The 17,623-nt window shown below is 33.6% G+C and overlaps 1 long non-coding RNA gene across 2 annotated transcripts; it reads right to left on the bottom strand.

Moving 5' to 3' along the window:
- Window positions 1-120: 120 nt before the first annotated feature.
- On the bottom strand, window positions 121-17,519 carry LOC138702068 (uncharacterized). Of its 2 annotated transcripts, none has more exons than XR_011332784.1 (4): window positions 17,422-17,519; window positions 17,003-17,229; window positions 15,928-16,088; window positions 121-13,287 (listed from the first exon to the last, which is right to left on the bottom strand). It is a non-coding gene; the product is annotated as an uncharacterized lncRNA (long non-coding RNA). The 2 variants fall into 2 exon arrangements; XR_011332783.1 differs by having other exon boundaries at window positions 17,365-17,513.
- Between the last annotated feature and the right edge of the window lie 104 nt (window positions 17,520-17,623).

The raw sequence follows: 17,623 nt of genomic DNA, 5'->3' as shown, positions 1-17,623 counted from the left end.
AAGTTATGGAACAAGCTTATATTTGGAGGATTTCACTTGGATATATTTTGAACAATGTCTGTTTGGTCTCAGGAGCAGGAAGAGGAGATGAGAAGGAAAATAATTTAACTGTTGAAAACATTTAAAATAATTAATATCATATAGTTTATTTCCATACATGTCTTGAATACAATGATCCCATTCCTTGCAGTATTTGCATTCAGACTTCTGGTTTAAGTGGAATGTTCACTTTCCACTTATGACCAATACAGTTATGTTCACCAGATATTTACTCTAACTAATTTAAGTTTATTCTGCCTGTAATGGCTAGATTGGTTATACATTCTACATTAGTGATATGCAAACTTAAGATACCAGTACCCAAATTCGTTACAGTTACTAAAGATGACAAATTAAACTACATCCAATCTATATTAATAAAATACGTTTAGGATTCACAGTTTTCGCTATATGGAATTAAATTTGAATATGGGATTAAGGACACAAAAGTCTGCATTCCACTAACTATGTAAGTACAAGTATTAACAATACATTAATGTAACATTGATAAACTTATAATAATGATATTCAATTTAACAACAATTAGAAAAATAACCTTTCTATTTGTCCCTTCCTATTTAACATTATGGCATCATTGTCGTTATACTAGATCTACACTAGCGTATTCTGTATCACTTCTACAATATTTCATTATACTACTCAACAAACATAAAATGTGTGTTTGTAACTTATTCTAACGAACAGAAAAGGAAACTAAAAATTGTACTGTTAACTGATAATTAATTCTATTTCAGGGATAAAACACCAGTAATAATATTTGCAGTGTTTAGCCCCTCCAGAAAACAGAAAAATGTGCTACAAATTTAAGCCTCGTTTTTAATTTTTTCCAGAGTTCCATTCTATTCTCGTACTATATTCTGGAATAAGTGTAATATATTTTCACAATAAATTACAATTTTTGTCCATACCCAATTAAAGTCCTCGTTAAAAATAATAACTGCTTAAGGGAAGACTCCACTGAAAATCATGAAAATTTTTCCAAATTTTTTTAGCTATTTCACTTATTCAGAATTTATATTTTCATACCCCAAATGGATTCAGCTCAATTCTGATTACAAATACTCGTATGTTTACACTTTTTAAATTAAGGCTGGAAGGGAGCGTGGAATTTAAAGAGCTGTCAAAATTGTTTTTCATCGAAGAATCTTTTTTTAAAATTTCTGATTACAAATCTAGTAACTTTTTGTTGGCTCCCTGAAGTTACTAGATGAATGTAGCTGAGGAGAATATTAATTTACATAAATATTCATTTTATTTTCAAATCTATTTTTCTGTGTTCATTTTTGTTAATTCAATATCAACTTTCTTATGCCAAATATTAATCAATCTGGATGAAATTTTTACTGCAAGTATTTATGAGGTAGCTGCATGTTTCTATGCATTTCTCACAAAATAAATGCATAGAAATATGCAGCTACCTCATAAATACTTGCAGTAAAAATTTCATCCAGATTGATTAATATTTGGCATAAGAAAGTTGGTGTTGAATCAACAAAAATGAACACAGAAAAATAGATTTGAAAATAAATTTATTTATGTAAATTAATATTCTTCTCCGCTACATTCATCTAGTAACTTCAGTGAGCCAACAAAAAGTTATTAGATTTGTAATCAGAAATTTTAAAAAAGAATTCTTCGATGAAAAACAATTTTGACAGCGCTTTAAATTCCACGCCCCCTACTAGCCTTAATTCAAAAAGTGTAAACATACGAGTATTTGTAATCAGAATTGAGCTGAATCCATTTGGGGTATGAAAATATAAATTCTAAATAAGTGAAATAGCTACAACAAAATTTGGAAAAATTTTCATGATTTTCAGTGGAGTCTTCCCTTAAGATTTTTATGTACGTAACAGTGCAATAACAATGTTCTCAACTTTTCCAATGATGAAGTACCATATTTACCGATGTTATGTATACTGGTACATATTTCACCATCTCTGTAGCCTATGTTTTTTGCAACCAAGTTTATAAAGTAACGTGCTAAGACACAAAAGACATGAAATAAACTACAATTGACAACAAAGAAACTGTCATAGGAAGAACAATAATAATACAAACTGAATACACTTCTTCATATAAATTTCGCTCGTATAATAATACACTAAATTTAAAAAATCAGTCATGAAAATAACTCATATTTCCTAATTGTACATTTTACGAGTTTTCCAACAATTCATTTCTTTATAATGTTATCAATGATATTCCCATTACCAGTTTATTTTTGTGAACTATCGATTGAGACATACAGAAATAAAACCATGTACTATACACACAAAAAATAAATAAATCTGCGGTGCAATAGTACATTAAGAACCACGATGATCTTCCCAGCCATTATAACTGGCTTTCGTAACCGGATTTCGCTATCTATCATAGTTGCCCAAGTGCATCACAATGGTGAGTGGGCACCAGTCCCATACACTGTCCGAAATTTCATGAGAGCTAGAATTTGGTGTTATGATTAGATATACTTTACTCCTAGATTAATAAACAATTTTTACAACCCAAAAAACTTTTATTGTTGTTTAGTCAACTGTTTGAAGACAGGTTTGAACCTCATACGTAAAATCATGACGCAACTAGGCCAGGAGATAATGGGGTAGGGTGGCCACTTCCTTTCCCCTTCAAAACTTTTATTGTTAAAGAAGAGTTTTTTTTCTTTTTACTAAGAGCAGGTACTATGACTTGCATCATTCACCCAAACTTCCCTATCTAGTGGACAACATGCTAAAGCATGGAATTCTTTCAATTGCCATGTACATATTGTCCTTGGTGCACCATAACTACGTAACATCGTATGATGATGATAATATTATTAATGGTGCAATGGTGGAATGCTGATAGGGGAAATGGGAGTAACCCTATGAAAACCTACCGCCAAACAGTCTTTGTCTATCACAAATTCCACCTGGACCACTGGGATTCGAACCTGGGTTATCAGCATGGAAAACAAATGCTCTAACCATTCGGCTAACAGATAAAGTAAAGAGTTATATATGATATATAACTGATAGGAAACCATAAAAAAGTCTAATTTTCATATTAAAAAAAGTGTCCTTAAATACAAGAGCTTTTCCTATATTTAATGATAATTATTGATAACATAATAAGAATATCAATATTCAAGTATTAATGGCGACAATATATTCTATAATAACATTTAAAGATTAAATGGTATTTAAAAATTCTGGATAGATGAACTTAATTTGAAATAAAAGTTAAACTTATTTTATTACACTTTTAAAATTGGAATACTATAGTAAGTAGGAACTATGAATATAACTATAAATACAGCAAACTCCTGGATTATCTGGGTTAATTAATGGGTTTCTAAAAATACACACATAAATGCAAAACAAGTAATCTGATCAGAAACTGGCACAAGTCGTTTGCATTTCCTACAACAGACAAAACACAAAAGAATCGAGTTCGTGGCTATATTCTTAAATTAAATGTGCGGGCAGGAAAGGAGATTTCAACAAAGCATTCATATTGTGCTGTTTCTTCCAGTTATACAGAGTGATTTATATAGAACTGACACATTTCTTTCTTTAATTATTCCATTGGAAATTCATTCAATGACCCAATTTTAACACCAAATTAAGCAGAATGTTCTGGAGTTTCGATTCCTTGTCACTAGATGCGCAGATGTTTATGTTTTATTCCTATTGTTGGCAGCTGTTTTCGACATTTTGTGTCAACGTGAAAATGCAGTACACATTAAATCAACGACTCTTCCTTGTGAAGCAACACTGGATTACGAATTCAATTACAGCTACTCAAAGGACATACCAGAGAGAATTTGGTGTTCGCAATCCTCCCAAAAGAAACACAATACTGGGACTGGTAAACAAATTGGAAACAACTGGATCTCTGGTGAGTGAAAAGGGCAAGCATCGTTCATCTAGGCTTCCCACGGTTGTTGTTGACATAAGAGCACGACTGGAGCAGTCACCCAAAAAATCATTAAGACGTTTGTCGCAGGAGACAGGGTACACCTACTCAATGTGTCAGAGAGCCTAAAGCCATATAGGGTTACTGTTGTTCATCAGCTACAGGAACCAGATAAGGATAAAAGATTGAATTATTGTTGTTGGTTTCAGACGTTCATTGTGCAAAATCCTGCCATATTGTCCATCACATGGTTCACAGATGAAGCATGGTTCCATTTATCCGGTTATGTGACGACCGAATAATTTCCAGGAACCTGTGGCCACCGAGATTTCCGGATTTGACAATGCCGGACAATATTTGCTATAGAGGTAAATAATCTCCCAAAATTCCTCTACATTTTAGGTATAATAAGTTGTCGCTAGCACAATTCGTTTTGAAACAATTAATGAAAGAAATGTGTCAGTTCTATATAAATCACTCTGTACTTTAACTACAGAAGGCATGAAGGTGGGAATGTCTTGACAACATATCATTATAAGCTCCATTCACAACAGCACATTTGGCATGCCATTGCCAATCACCGTTCTTGTTTTAATAAGACATACATGGAAAATCCATAAACCAAATAATCCAAGCATAAATAATCTGGAGTTCACTGTATTTGAAGCATTCAATACTTTATCTCACATTATATGTAGACATTTAAACATACATTACTCATATATTCTTATACAATTAATTTCAATGTCTTACACTCTGAAACAACCTATCATACGAAAAGAACATAAAATATTACATAGAAAAGTTCAGTAGCTTATATTAGAAAATTATTTAAAAGGTTTTTGAATGTAGACATGTTTTTGAATTTACAAGCTCCATCTTGCAAACTAATAAATGACAAATTATGTTGAACGAATTGTGCACATCTCGTTAAATTCAACCATATTTCTATATAAAAAAAAAATCCTACTATAAGTATATTGTATAACAGAAAAGCAGAGGTGCCAACCTTTGAAATGGGTTGTCTGTATCCCATCATATTGAAGCCTCCCTTTCTCGAAAAAAAATAAAGGTCTGAACCATATTTTATGTAATTACACATTAAACTGTCAGTTTTTCTGCGATAAAACATCCTTCAACATGTTTTGTATCTAACAGCTGTTATACACTACAAAAGATATGGTTTTTCACTACCATGTGAGGCAACAAAACATGGCCATTCCTTCGCGTAACTGTCTTGACATATTATAGGTAATATTGCTCTCTTCTTACTACAACTTTGACAACTTACATGCTTTATTTCAGAAAAATTACTACAAATTCAATACTAGAAATAAGAGTCACAGAAACAGACAAAAGTGCCTACATTATTCTTCTTGTTCACAATTTCACAAACCATGCCACGTGCCAATGATGTAATACAACAGATTAAACTGCTTTCTGGCTTCATACCAGTGATTGTAGCATACAAAAACGATGATTTCACCTGTATAGCTACCAAATGTTGCGCATAGAACTAGAAGCGAGCAGTGTTAATACAATTTCTCTAGTTTTCTATCTGCACAGTAAATTAAAATATTATATTTGTTTTTATTCCATGATACTGTTTTTTCGTAATAATTTTCTCTTTGAACATAATTCTGTAAATTTAAATTATGGTTTATTTAACAACGCTCGCAACTGCAGAGGTTACATCAGCGTTGCCGGTATGCCAGAATTTTGTCTCGCAGGAGTTCTTTTACATGCCAGTAAATCTACTGACATGAGCTTGTCGCATTTAAACACACTTAAATGCCATCGACGTCGGCCAGGATCGACCCCGCGACCTAGGGCACAGAAGGCCAGCACGTAATTCCGTAATAAAGGGGGGCGGGAATCCATAACAGTTGGCACCTCTGGAAAGCAACTAAAATTAACTACTAAGATTAAATTTTTTTCAGAAGCATCCTATATTCTCAGTTACGATTAGCCACTTTTGAAGAAAGATTATTATAATATATTGCTGAAGAAATCTCAATGACCAATAATCATAAAACTGAAAAAAATATGAGACTATAAGAAATGTTAAATTAGATTAAACATCTGTTTCTCGTTGCTGACTGCAATAAATGTTATGTTATTAGCTCAACACCAATTTTAAATTTTTCACATGCAATTTCAAGACTTATTGGAATAGGGAATGTTTTGAAAACAACATTCTAAAAACTGAAAAATGCTAAATATGTACAAGAAAAAAAAAGGAAAATATAGATGGCAAAAGCTCTAAGATAAAGGGAATAAGTTATTAAAATGTTAAATATTGTATCTTTAAAATAAAAGAAATGGTAAACATAAAAGTAAATATATAAAAATACTCCTTTTAAATATAATACATAAGAAATTATCTTTGGAATGTTCATACTATGAAAAATACCGAAGTTCAATATAACATTATTCCTACTTTTCATGTTCACACTTAGTTCCAAAACATTTCTAAAGAATGAGACAGGATATTAACAGAACAGATTTTTTTTTCTGATGGTAGATACTTGACTATTCGTCATCCACCCATACGAAGCTGGCTGTGTAGACTAATTTTATCGACAGAGTTGATTTGTTGGGATGCCACAGGGGGACCGAAGTTTCTCAATGCAAGTTATAAATCGGGGATATGCCAGGAATCGAACCTGGAGCCACAGGATTATAAGTCAAGTGCTCTAGCCACTAGGCTACCATGATAAATACAGAAAATATTTAAGAAAAGATTATTAATACACATCCGGGAATGTAATTTCTAAGAAACGTAATTTCGTATTGTATTTCAGTCACAAGAAACTTAATACTTAAATTAATTGAGGATTTAGGTTTCTTAAATTAAAAACGTATTAACTTAACCTAATTTTGTTGAGAGAAAAAAGAAAAAGAAAATGTGTGAAGTATTATTAATAATAATATATAGAGTATCTGTTAATTAAAAACCAATAATAATAAACATAAAATTTACTCTGTCACACGTTAAAAGTGTTAAAATTGTTAAAAAGGTATTTACCTGGTTCAAGAGACACTGAAGACGACGACAAATAGCGTCGAAACTGGCCGTCTGTCGAAGGTAAATACCTTTTTAACAATTTTAACACTTTTAACGTGTGACAGAGTAAATTTTATGTTTTTAACAAAGTGTTAACGAGAACTTTAATCAATCAATAATAATAAAAGTAATAATAATATATAAATATTAAACAGGCAGTTACAAGATTCAAGCAGGTTATCAGCATTCTGCTAAGATTAAAACAAGCAAGAGATATCATGCATGAGTACCAGAAAAAAGAAAATATATTTTGAAATGTTTTAAGGACTGTAATGAAACAGTAACTTAACCTTACTTTTCAACACAAAAAAATAAAACACAATCTCTATATAAAGAAAATGGCAATAAATGGCCGAGTTTCTACAACGAATGTTAAAATAATATGTAAACAGTGCAAATCCATTACATTTATAAAAACATGTGATTATTTACTGGCACCACTAATAATTCGGAATTTTTTTAAAATGGAATGAATTTGTTGAAATTAAGCATGTAATACTGTAACAATAAAAAGGATATTCCAAAAAATAAATCGTCTATAACAGAAATTAAACATTAAAAATTAAAGTACAATGCCGATTGTGCTTGCTGAAATTATCGAATACTGACTTATTTATAAGTACTCTTTATAAACACTACATACTCAAAGTTGGTCGCAATTTTTGTAGGGTGGAAGAAGAAATAAAGAGTGATGCACGAAAACACATAAGAAATTCTTAAAGCAGATATGCCTAACAGTTAATACCTAACAATTCATACACTTAAATTGATATTACCAACAATATTTCAAATACTACAATCCCTGTCTCTCACAAGGCATAACTTTTAAGAGAACATTAATGCATTAACAGGACAGTCTTTGTCAGCAGTTGATCACCACAGTGAAATGGTGCTGTCCAGTTTCTAAGTTATATTACTTACAAATCGCACTGCCAGTAAAATAGTGACGTAACTCGAAAATCGTGATTTGTAAAGATATGCTATTTTCTAGTAAAATAACTGCTGTAAAAATATTAAAAAAAAATTGGTATCAAAACCTTTGATAATTTACTATTTTATTATTAGAATTTCATACCTCCAACCAGTAAAACAGTGTGGAAAAAAAATTACGAATGCAATAAGTGATTTTCGACATAAGACAGTATTTTATTGGAGGTGCAAAATGGCGTTTAAGGAACCTGGAAGTTCATTGCTGTCCTCATATAAGCCTGTCATTGGTCCCTATCCTGAGCAAGATTAATCCAGTCCCTAGCATCATATCTCACCTCTCTCAAATATATTTTAATATTATCCTCCCATCTACGTCTCGGCTTACCCGAAAGCCTTTTTCTCTCAGGTCTTCCAATTAACAATCTGCATGCATTTCTGGATTCACCCATTTATTCTACATGCCCTGTCCATTGCAAACGTCTGGACTTAATGTTCCTAATTATGTCAGGTGAAGAATACAATGCGTGCAGTTCTGCATTGTGTAACTTTCTTCATTCTCCTGTAACTTCATCCCTCTTAGTCCCAAATATTTTCCTAAGCACCTTATTCTCGAACACTCTTACCCTCTGTTCCTCTCTCAAAGTGAGAGTTCAAGTTTCACAACCATACAAAACAACCGGTAATATAACCGTTTTATAAATTCTAACTTTCAGCATTCTCCAATCTTTTCCATTTTCTGCCTTCCTCTTTGTCTCTGCATACGATTCATGTATCTTAATGTCGTCTATCATCTGATATCTTCTTCTGCCCCGAACTCTTCTCTCGTTCACCATTCATTCCAGTGCATCCTTTAGCAATCAGGTTCTTCTCAGCCACGACCCAACCAACTCCTTTTTATCTTTCTGATCAGTTTCACCATCATTTTTTCTTAACCCATTCTTCCCAACACAGCTTCATTTCTTATTCTGTCTGTTCATTTCACATGTTCCATTCTTCTCCATATCCACATTCAAATGCTTCTAGTCGCTTCTCTTCACTTCGTCATAATGTCCATGTTTCTGCCCCATATAATGCCACACTCCACACAAAACACTTCACTACTCTCTTCCTTAGTTCTTTTTCCAGAGGTCCGCAGAAGATGCTCCTTTTTATATTAAAAGCTTCCTTTGCCAGTTTTATCCATCTTTTGACTTCCTGGCTGCAGCTCATGTTACTGCTTATACTATGTAATATTGAAGCTGTGCACTTGTTCTACTGCCTCGTTTCGAATTCGCACATTTACCTTCTTTAGTTTCTTACAAATTTGTATATCTGTAATAAGTAATGCACAGATAAACTACAGTAATCTCCTCTTATCCGCGGTTAACCTTAGAGGATTTTTTTTTTACGTATTTTAGCTCCTATGTGTTAATATGAAGAGTTCTATAGAAAATATAGAATTTAATAGCATTCTGTATTCATAGACTGCAGTAATATCAATCACAATTAATACTGTCCTTAATGACATTACCCACACTATTTATTTTTCATTGTTCTGGCATGTGCTGCAGTAGCAACCTACTAATGGAATATTTATAAGGTTTGCTCTTATCTGCAGTTTTGCATATCCATGATAGATTTTGGAACATATCCCCTGTGGATGCAGAAGGATTACTATAGACACAAAGGTTTGTCTAACCTACCTATACAAAGAAAATAAAAAATTAGCATAGGTGTATAAAATTAATTTACACAAAATATAATCATGCAAAAACTCAACCGAAAATGATTCAATAAATGAAGGAGTCAAGCAGTAATAATACTAGGAAATTGTTAGTGACTTACGTGAAGAAGACGAAAGACACCGGTAGTCATTCTATTCACGTCACTACACTCGTTTACATAAGAATTTCTTCAGTGTTAAGTTTTGTGCATTAGATCCATATCCATCATACACAAACATCACACTTACATCTATTACAAAGACTTATACGAGAAACAGAATATGTCAGTGATAAAATAAATAATTTTAACTGGAGGGGCTGCAATAATAATAATAATAATAATAATAATAATAATAATAATAATAATAATAATAATAATAATCTGTTGGCTTATCCTACAATTAAATTTCAACACTTTGTGATAATTACTTTGATGTTTCAGCTGAAGTATTCTCATGGCTATACTAATAGCTACAGTTCTTTTGTACAGTTTAATACATACAATTACGAAGCTCAATACGTAGAGAATACGCATCCATAGATAGTTGCTAACCACTAGGATCGCTACTATCGCCTCATCACATACAATGTGAAACAGTACCGGCACAGTCTATTGTTCCTAGAACCCTCATCAACTCAAGCTTCGTGACTGTATATACTAGACTAGACTGTGATAATAGTAAGAAGCCCTATAACGAAAATGATTTTGTAATTTATTTCAAAAGCTCGTTGAAAAAAATGTTATGTCCTGATCTAAAATCACAAATTGATGTCTGATTTTACCACATGGATTTGCATTTTCGAATTATTATAACTATTAAATACATTACCGTCAAATGGGGTGACTTCGGACATTAGCTGTATATATTTAACTTTCTACGTTGGCTGCCATGATCTGCATAGAAATTATATCCCGCGCTTTTAGTGCATTGTTGTTTTCATAATGAGTTCCAAGTTTTGCGCTATTTTGTCTATTGTTGCGTAAAGTTGATGTGCTGTTGATTGCAATAAATTTAGTTGTGAATGAGAAAAAGTCGTGATTTATGTAGAGTTTAAACTTCCAGTTTTAAAGACTTAATAGTCTGAGATTTAAAAAGTTACGTAAATTGACTTATTTTGCATGTGGAAATGTTTTCAAGTGTGTATTTGAGTCTGCTATTTCTTGTGACGTTAGTTGTTATTCTGTTCGCATTCTTGTAAAAAAAAAATTAGGGGTAATGAAATCTGACATGACACGTAAATATAAATGGCAGCTTGGTGTACAATCATTCCTAAATCAACTCTAGAAAATAAGATAAACAGAAAATAACCCAAAAATTTAGTGGAATGCTTGCTTTGTCTGGAAAAGTAGAGGACTAGTACTGCATCCTAAGAGCTGCACATTGGGGCTATCCATTTCCAACATGGAATATCATCAGATATAGCTCACAAAATAGTTCATTGGAATAGCTGTTGAAGTCGGAGCCAGAATGTGGAAGTGAATTTGTTGCGGTTGTATGAGAACAGTAGGAAGATATATGTGTTCCCTGAAGTTCCTGATCAGAACACAATATCAAAAGTTCAGATTTGAAAAGTTCTTCCTAATTCAATGCAGAATAAAGGTAAGTTTATTTTTAAGGATGATGTTATCTAAGAAATTTATGTTCAACTTTCTAAATAGTTTGGTTGATTTCTTTATTTGTGTTCTTTTTTTTTTCCTCCCCTTCCAGTATTTCTAATATGCATACTACTTTTCTATGTTTGAATTTGTTAAAAACACTTTTATGTATCCAATTGCATCCTACATGAAAAGGTTGTGCATATATATATAAAAGTGTTCGAAGTCAACCCTACATGTGGGGTTACATCAGACAGTATTCATATGCTTCTATAAATTATATTTTGTTTATTATAAACTATTATACAGTAATGCGTTTACTAAATATATACTTACTGGCTTTTAAGGAACCCGGAGGTTCATTGCCGCCCTGACATAAGCCCGCCATTGGTCCCTATCCTGAGCAAGATTAATCCAGTCTCTATCATCATATCCCACCTCCCTCAAATCCATTTTAATATTATCTTCCCACCTACGTCTCGGCCTCCCTAAAGGTCTTTTTCCCTCAGGCCTCCCAAGTAACACTCTATATGCATTTCTGGATTCGCCCATACGTGCTACATGCCCTGCCCATCTCAAACGTCTGGATTTTATGTTCCTAATTATGTCAGGTGAAGAATACAATGTGTGCAGCTCTGCATTGTGTAACTTTCTCCATTCTCCTGTAACTTCATCCCTCTTAGCCCCAAATATTTTCCTACGAACCTTATTCTCAAACACCCTTAATCTCTGTTCCTCTCTCAAAGCGAGAGCCATACAGAACAACTGGTAATATAACTGTTTTATAAATTCTTTCAGATTTTTTGACAGCAGACTAGATGACAAAAACTTCTCAACCGAATAATAACAGGCATTTCCCATATTTATTCTGCGTTTAATTTCCTGCCGAGTGTCATTTACATTTTTTACTGTTGCTCTAAGATATTTGAATTTTTCCACCTCTTCGAAGGATAAATCTCCAACTTTTATAGTTCCATTTCGTACAATATTCTGATCACGAGACTTAATCATATACTTAGTCTTTTCGGGATTTACTTCCAACCCTATCTCTTTACTTGCTTCAAGTAGAATTTCCGCGTTTTCCCTAATCGTTTGTGGATTTTCTCCTAACATATTCACGTCATCACCATAGACAAGAAGCAGATGTAACCCGTTCAATTCCAAACCCTCTGTGTTATCCTGAACTTTCCTAATGGCATATTCTAGAGCGAAGTTAAAAAGTAAAGGTGATAGTGCATCTCCCTGCTTTAGCCCGCAGTGAATAAGTTAAATATATACACTACAGTAAAACCAAAAAAAGAAAAAAATATATATATCTCATTCGCATTATGTAGTTACATTATAAAATAGGTGAAAACTGTTCGACTTCACCGCATTTGACAGTATATTCAATATAACTGCTTTGGTTCTGTAATGAAGAAGGTTTTTAAAAGACATGACCCTGAGAAATTTCTCAGTACATCCCAAAGTCAATTAAGCACCAATCTCAATAATAAACCTTCCTAACTACCTAATTTCATAACAACAGACTAATTACATAGCTATATATACTCTTTCAAGTACGGCTACAGAACATACAACCATAACCATGCATTGATATACATACAACACACTACACTAACCTGACATCTGTGGCCACTGTAAAATAACGAACTGACAGAAGACCAAGTAAATATCACAGGTAGAAACGTTCACAAAATCGAGCAATCATGATTCTTTACACAATGACTATAAGAAAACAATATATCTTTGGCACATAAAATAATGTAAGGATATAGCGTGGAAACAAGAACTGTCATCAAAGAATATTGTTGGTTTTAAAGGCACATAGTAATCAAATAACTGAAAGTAAGGTTACAAGAATAGAAGGTGGTGTAAGAATTATGCAAAATCAACAATTTAGTATAACACTGGGAAAAGCTGGCTCTAGCTAACTCCATGAATGCTGTTTTGTGAACTAGAAAAATTAAAGTTGCTCTTGTGTCTCATTCAAGTAGAATTGAAACTGTGGTTGTGAATAAATATTCCCCAGTCTGAAAACAGAACAAACATTCATTTACATTAAGAGTGTATGTTTCATTTCTATTTCAATGTTTAGCTTAGCGCAAAACACTAGTAAATTGGACACTACATGTCTACAAAGTTTAACAGAATTTCAGAGCTGTTTGTGTATTTCATTAGCATAAATTCAATTTCAAGGTTTTCATTAGTTGGAATATTATGAAATTAATTTTATTAATATCACTCAATAAAAGAATTGTATTCCAATGGATACCATCCCATTGTGGAATCCTGGGAAACGAGAATGTGGATGCTTTAGCAAAGAAGGGCAGCACTGCTACTTACAGGCCTGTTACTAAATCTACGTATTACTCTGTGAAGAGATTTATTAAATCTACATACTTAGACTTGAACAAACAAATTTTGATAACACAATCCCAAGGGAAAAAATGGAACTCTCTGCATCATTATCCACAGTTAATTCCCGATTTACCACGAAAATCGTCTGTAGTTGCATTTAGATTGGCAACAGGCCATGATTGTTTGGCCAAACACCTGCATAGAATTGGAATATATCAGTCCCCTAACTGTCCATTGTGCAACTCAAACCAAGAAATGGAGTCGGAACACCTCAAAATCTGTGCTTCAGTGGCTGGTCATGATAATATGTTTGAAAAATATTGGAGTGCAAGAGGTCAAATGACTTTATTGTAAAACGCCTGGCATTAGAAAACAACAACAACAACAAACCATGCCATTTTCGGGATACATATTTAGTACTATTTATTAATATTTTCTATGTACTGGTACCTAAGTATTTGTATAATAGCACTATAGTGATTAAACATACAATATACACTACGATGTAGGATTAATACACTATATACACTTATCACTAATATACTCTAAATACATTATTAATAATAAGTTAATAAGTACTAAACTACCGGTACATGTGTACAGTTATGCACGCGTTAAACCTTCAAATACAAGAGTGGAACAAAACTGGCAAACTCATGAGAAGAAATAATACACGCAGCGGAAAACAACTTTTAAACTTTACGAATGTATGTGGCGTGCATTCCTGCTAAAATAACATAGAGCCAGCTAATTTACCGCTGCAGAGGTGGCTGCTTAGACACAAGAAATGAGGATACTTTTCTCGAGTCAGGTAGTACTGTACATACTGTAAAATTTCACAGCCCTTCAACAATAGCCCCTGGCCTTGGAGGCCAGCTTCAACCCTTCTGTACCGTTAGATCTGCAAAAACTGGTTACTCCACCTACAAGTCTAACAGTTCTCCGTAACTGAAAGACTCAGAAACGCACTTCACTCATACAATCTTTCTTTAGTGCGTGATGTCACGTTACCATGGAAACCAAGTGCTGTATGAGAATGGGAGCCCAAATATTTTCACCTCTACAGTATTATAGGTTTCAATAGACACCGCTCGGCGCTCGTAACAGTTGACATTATTCTATTCAGCGGACGGTTACAGGTGCTATTTATATACTAAACACTGTTAATAACGACGGAAAAGAAAACTTTTTTTTTTTATTTTAGAAATACGGAACCGGTAATAACTAGAATTAATTATTAATACGAGATAAAACTGTGTTTTACACGTAAATAGGTGAAATGGTACTTCACCTACTTCCCCTGAATAACCGCCCCTGCCTCTATTATGTCATTCATAAGGTAAGTCACCCGACTAAGGGGTAAACTTAAATATACTTACATTATGTGTCTCTTCAGCACATGCCTTGCCAGATGAATGGGTGAGGGATCCTACACTAGTTTCAGAAGACATTGAATCAAGACTACCTCACATATGAATTGAATTGAATTTACGGGACGGGTGCACTATGTCCCAGCACTGTGACCTGTTACGGTCTATTGCGCTAATCCTCAAGCTAGACCATTCCCAAACACACACCAGCTGACTACACTAAGGTTTGCTGCATACCCAGGTGTCAAGCAGGCAACCCCCCTTGTCCCTTGGCCAGCCCCCTTCGTGCATTGCCAGCCGGCCATCGGAGAATGCTATGGAATGATGACGAAATGGAGAAATGGTAACAGAATAATGTAAATGACTAATATGGGGAAAAATGGAACCCTGAGGAAAACCTCAACTGCGACCTTGTCCACCACAAGTATCACTATGGATTTTTCAATGAAAAATCCCAGACCTGACCGGGACTCGAATCCGGGCCACCTGTGTGACAAGTCAGAGGTCTGACCACTCAACCACCGCAGAGGTGACTATCTCACATAAGTAATTAATAATACAAATTTGGGATTAAATGTACGGTATGATTTCAGGAACATAATTGAGACACACAGAAGATAGGAAAGATAATTGGAAAGAAGAGAGAAACTGAGAAGACAGGAAAGAGGACATGACACACTCATGAGGCAACTATGACAGGTGATAACGGTGTAGGATAGCCAGTTCGTTTCTCCTTCCATTGTATACATTGCCGACTAGCTACATATTACACTAATCAGACTTCAGAGTAAAACAAAAAGGTACTTCCTTTGATCTAGTTCTTTTATAGAATTACTGACATCACTTCTGTGTGTGGTGTTTAGTGAGATCAAAGCTTTAATATTGATTTTAAAGAAAGTGGAATTTTCTCAAAGATTCGCAGATTCATTATGAAACAGTTACCTTAAATGTCATCTTCCTGGTGCCACTTTCTCTGTAGTCGCTCCTGTTACCAGTTGTTGCTGCTGCTGTTTCTGAAGGGCAGAGTTTAAACGATGTAAACTCATTGCTGATTTGTTTGCAGATACTTCAACGTTGCGCATGTAGTCTGAAATTTCCTCCATCTATTACAGAAGCATATACATACGTGTAAAATCAGGGCTATCTACTGTGATAAAAGTAAATCCTTATGAACTAGCATTAGGAAAAGAATATTGTGGAGAAGTGATTTATCAGAACGTAACTATTTTTTTTTTCTCTAAATAAATTTAAAATAACCAGTTTAGAACACGATACATTAAGTAGGCCCACTATTCACATTAATCTCTATCACAATGTCACCAAATTCTAAACAGCACTACCTACATAAACAAACGTATTATCTGCAATACATCTTTCATATCCATTTCCATATCCATATCACCACTACACAGACTGAAGTTATTTCTACTAGTTCAATACTGTACATTAAACTGTTTATCACTGACAAATGTCCAGATATTTCCTGTTTCACAATTACACCTAGTCCTATACATAATTTTAATAATGACAACGTTTATGCTTTGTGTAAAGTAATTCATAATAACTTTATAAAAATAATAGTAAGGTTATGTTACGTCAGGTCAAGATGTGAACAAGAATGATCATTTTTCTTCAAAAGACTTTAGGAATTCAATCTCTGGCACATCTACTTCAGATTTGCGGTGAACATAAAAACTACAGAGCTGGCTTTTCCTCAGAGTACTTCAGTTTTCCAGTAAAATTTAAATTAACCAGTTTCATTATCGTCACATTGCATCGAGCACAATTTCAAGCATAAAAAAGGAGCGAGAGGAATGTTTACAGAAGATATTGAAAGAGTCAACAGGATTGAGAAAGGTGCAGACTATGACAGAAATGAGTTAGAGAAATAGGTAAAATAAATTCAAAGAGTTATAGGCTAGTAGGATAAGCAATGTGTAGACAATATAAAGAATCAAAGAAAAATGTATCTAAAGAAGAGTCGCGCTTGCCATTATGACTGTAAATTTATACTTACGTATTGTTTGTAGCTTTCAAGTCTATGATATTTCTGATTGCTATCGTAAAGGTATTTCATTCTTCGAATAAGAAATAAGGACACAAACAGTCCCCCAATGACAATTACAATAGACATCATATTGGGGAATCGACGACGGAAGAACATTCTGTATGCTGTTCCACATCTTCTACAACAGAATCTCTGTATTAAGTCCTAATTGTACTCTGTTGTTGCATGACAATATCCTGAAATAACAAATACGTACTTTGCATTAGATACTTCACAGTAAATAAGTAACTAAGTATATATCATACTTAATAACGTAATTTCATTCACAGATTTTATAACCACAACTGAATATAATCATGACATAATCTTACCCATCTTATACATGGTATCGATATACTACCACAATATAACCAACATTAGGTTATTACCTAATTTTCATTATTCACTTCTTCACCATCTTCTTTATACGCCCTCTGTCTCTCCTGCGGTCTTGCTTTTTTTTTTTTTAACGTGTAGATTATAGATGACTGGTCAGGGAGGAGCGTTAATCCATGCGCGCGCAGCTTCTACCATATGGAAAGTCAGCTGACGCTGTGATTGCTATTGGCAGTAAATAACGCGGGAAAATGA

The sequence above is a fragment of the Periplaneta americana genome, chromosome 6, assembly GCF_040183065.1.
Source record: "Periplaneta americana isolate PAMFEO1 chromosome 6, P.americana_PAMFEO1_priV1, whole genome shotgun sequence".
Classification (NCBI taxonomy): Eukaryota; Metazoa; Arthropoda; class Insecta; order Blattodea; family Blattidae; genus Periplaneta; species Periplaneta americana.
This window is presented reverse-complemented; position numbering and strand designations above follow the sequence as displayed.